Below are 3,362 nucleotides of genomic sequence, written 5' to 3'. Positions count from 1 at the left end.
CGCCCCGCCCGGCACCGCGCCGCCGCCTTGCCCGGCCTCGCCGCTGGATCCCGCCGTCGTCGTGAACAGGTAGAAAACCGCCCCAGTTCGCCTGTTCGTTTACAGTTTTTTTTGGTTTTCTGTTTAGATCGGTTTTTATTTTTTTAGGGTTTCTATTTAGCGAATGTTCGCTCAAACGTCTCTGTTCGCGAACGTATTCGTTCGTTTGTCTATGTTAGCGAACGTTCGTTAGTGTTTTTCTTTTATTTTTATTTTCGGCCAGGGACCTATCCGCGATTATTTTTATCGCAGATTAGCCCCTGGTCTTCAAACCGTCGCAACTTTTTGACCGTTCATCCGAATCCAGTGAAACCAATGCCAAAATCTTTGTCTCGAACCCCTCTTTCCTGTTAACCAACTTGAACATGATTTTGACAATTTAAAATTTGGTTTCAAGCATATTTGATTTCGAACTTCCTTTGATCGTAGTTTGGGTTTCGTAGTTCCGATTCAATTGATTCTTTTTGCAAATCGAAGCTCTTCAGTTGAACTTTCAGTTTGGACCTTTTCATCTGAGCTTTACCATTGTATCTTATGCTTGAGTGCTTATGTATGCTATTGTTTGTTTGCGATAGAGTTTCCGGAGTGCGAAGCGTGCTACTATGAGTCACTAGGGTTTTCAGATCGTCAGCAAGGCAAGTAACACTTTGATCATACTAATGACCCACAAGTATAGGGGATCTATCGTAGTCCTTTCGATAAGTAAGAGTGTTGAACCCAACGAGGAGTAGAAAGAAATGACAAGCGATTTTCAGTAAGTTATTCTCTGCAAGCACTGAAATTATCGGTAACAGATAGTTTTGTGATAAGGTAATTCGTAACGGGTAACAAGTAACAAAAGTAATAAAGTGCAGCAAGGTGGCCCGATCCTTTTTGTAGCAAAGGAAAAGCCTGGACAAACTCTTATATAAAGGAAAGCGCTCCCGAGGACACATGGGAATTATCGTCAAGCTAGTTTTCATCACGCTCATATGATTCGCGTTCGTTACTTTGATAATTTGATATGTGGGTGGACCGGTGCTTGGGTACTGCCCTTCCTTGGACAAGCATCCCACTTATGATTAACCCCTCTTGCAAGAATCTGCAACTACAAAACAAGTATTAAGGTAAATCTAACCATAGCATGAAACATATGGATCCAAATCAGCCCCTTACGAAGCAACGCATAAACTAGGGTTTAAGCTTCTGTCACTCTAGCAACCCATCATCTACTTATTACTTCCCAATGCCTTCCCCTAGGCCCAAATAATGGTGAAGTGTCATGTAGTCGACGTTCACATAACACCACTAGAGGAAAGACAACATACATCTCATCAAAATATCAAACGAATACCAAATTCACATGACTACTTATAGCAAGACTTCTCCCATGTCCTCAGGAACAAACGTAACTACTCACAAATCATATTCAAGTTCATAATCAGAGGGGTATTAATATGCATAAAGGATCTGAACATATGATCTTCCACCAAATAAACCAAGTAGCATCAACTACAAGGAGTAATCAACACTACTAGCAACCCATAGGTACCAATCTGAGGTTTTGAGACAAATATTGGATACAAGAGATGAACTAGGGTTTGAGAGGAGATGGTGCTGGTGAAGATGTTGATGGAGATTGACCCCCTCCCGATGAGAGGATCGATGGTGACGATTTCCCCCTCCCGGAGGGATGTTTCCCCGACAGAACAGCTCCGCGGAGCCCTAGATTGGTTCTGCCTAGGTTCCGCCTCGAGACGGTGGCGCTTTGTCCCGAAAGCTTCCTTCTGATTTTTTCCAGGGCGAAAGACTTCATACAGCAAAAGATGGGCACCGGAGGCCTGCCAGGGAGCCCACGAGGCAGGGGGCGCGCCCAGGGGGTAGGGCGCGCCCCCCACCCTCGTGGATGGTGGGTGGCCCCCCTCCGGTTCTTTCTTCGCCCAATATTTTTTATATATTCCAAAACATGCCTCCGTAAAGTTTCATGACTTTTGGAGTTGTGCAGAATAGGTCTCTAATATTTGCTCCTTTTCCAGCCCAGAATTCCAACTGCCGGCATTCTCCCTCTTCGTGTAAACCTTGTAAAATAAGAGAGAATAGGCATAAGTATTGTGACATAATGTGTAATAACGGCCCATAATGCAATAAACATCGATATAAAAGCATGATGCAAAATGGACGTATCAACTCCCCCAACATTAGACCTCGCTTGTCCTCAAGCGGAAGCCGGTAACGAAAAATATGTCCACATGTTTAGAGATAGAGGTGTCGATAAAATAAAATACGGACATGAGGGCATCATGATCATTCTTATAACAGCAACATATATATATATATACATACATATGATTTCTTATGCTAAAGTAACAATCTATTCACAATGTTGAGTATGAATCAGAAACTTCATGAAAACTAACAAACTATGATCTCGGTCATTGAGGCAATTGCAATTTATCATAACATAGGAAAGAGTCAATATAAGAGCTTTTTAGCAAGTCCACATACTCAACTATCATTTAGTCTTTGACAATTGCTAACACTCACGCAATACTTATGGGTATGGAGTTTTAATCGGACACAGAGAAAGATAGGGGCTTATAGTGTTGCCTCCCAACCTTTTACCTCAAGGGTAATGTCAGCAATAATACTTCATGATAACTTACATCCAATTGGATATATATATATATATATATATATATATATATATATATATATATATATATATATATCAGGATCTTTCCAAAACAATGTGCTTGCCAAAGGATAAATTGTAAAAGGAAAAGTGAAGATCACCATGACTCTTGCATAACAGATACGACAAAAATAAAAGATAGGCCCTTCGCAGAGGGAAGCAGAGGTTGTCATGTGCTTTTATGGTTGGATGCACAAAATCTTAATGCGAAAGAACGTCACTTTATATTGCCACTTGTGATAGGGACCTTCATTATGCAGTCCGTCGCTTTTATTTCTTCCACATCACAAGATCGTATAAAGCTTATTTTCTCCACATTAATAAGTCATACATATTTAAAGAGCAATTTTTGTTGCATGCAACAATGACAACTTACTTGAAGGATCTTACTCAATCCATAGGTAGGTATGATGGACACTCATGGCAAAACTGGGTTTAAGGATATTCGGAAGCACAAGTAGTATCTCTACTTGGTGCAAAGTATTTGGCTAGCATGAGGGGGAAAGGCAAGCTCAACATGTTGGATGATCCATGACAATATACTTTATTTCGGATATAAGAAAAGATAACCCATTACGTTGTCTTCCTTGTCCAACATCAACTTTTTAGCATGTCATATTTTAATGAGTGCTCACAATCATAAAAGATGTCC

Source organism: Triticum aestivum, chromosome 3D (assembly GCF_018294505.1).
Source record: "Triticum aestivum cultivar Chinese Spring chromosome 3D, IWGSC CS RefSeq v2.1, whole genome shotgun sequence".
In the NCBI taxonomy this organism is placed as follows: domain Eukaryota; kingdom Viridiplantae; phylum Streptophyta; class Magnoliopsida; order Poales; family Poaceae; genus Triticum; species Triticum aestivum.
The sequence above is the reverse complement of the archived record's forward strand: the minus strand, read 5'-3'. Positions refer to the sequence as shown.